Below are 379 nucleotides of genomic sequence, written 5' to 3'. Positions count from 1 at the left end.
ATGCAATATCATTCATAAGCATGATCATATAATATCGACTGTTCGTGAATGAGCATGACCACATGCAAAGGCTCTATATATATCTCGAGAGGGCTGCATGCCTACAGTTTAATGCCAACATTAAAGAATAATTCTGCCAGGGCTAGGGGGCAGGAACAGATGAACGATCCTACACGCAGCTTTTAACAAGAGACCAGCGCAGAATCAAAGGAGAATTTTATTCTAAATTTCATGCTACCTTTCGGCAGGGAAATGAATGACAAATTTCAGAAACAACAGAAATGAGACTAAACTAATCAATAGGGACAGAAATGAGAACTGTGGCTATCTGTTCCCCAGTGGGAAGAGTGACTGACTGAAAAACATCATTAGGGAACTG

General features: G+C 40.4%; 1 protein-coding gene across 3 annotated transcripts in view; it reads right to left on the bottom strand.

Moving 5' to 3' along the window:
- Window positions 1–379, bottom strand: part of EFHC2 (EF-hand domain containing 2) — a 181,624-nt gene that overhangs the window by 98,710 nt on the left and 82,535 nt on the right. The window lies entirely within an intron of this gene.

This window comes from Crocuta crocuta, unplaced genomic scaffold, assembly GCF_008692635.1.
Source record: "Crocuta crocuta isolate KB4526 unplaced genomic scaffold, BGI_CrCroc_1.0 scaffold467, whole genome shotgun sequence".
NCBI classification, from domain to species: Eukaryota; Metazoa; Chordata; class Mammalia; order Carnivora; family Hyaenidae; genus Crocuta; species Crocuta crocuta.
This window is presented reverse-complemented; position numbering and strand designations above follow the sequence as displayed.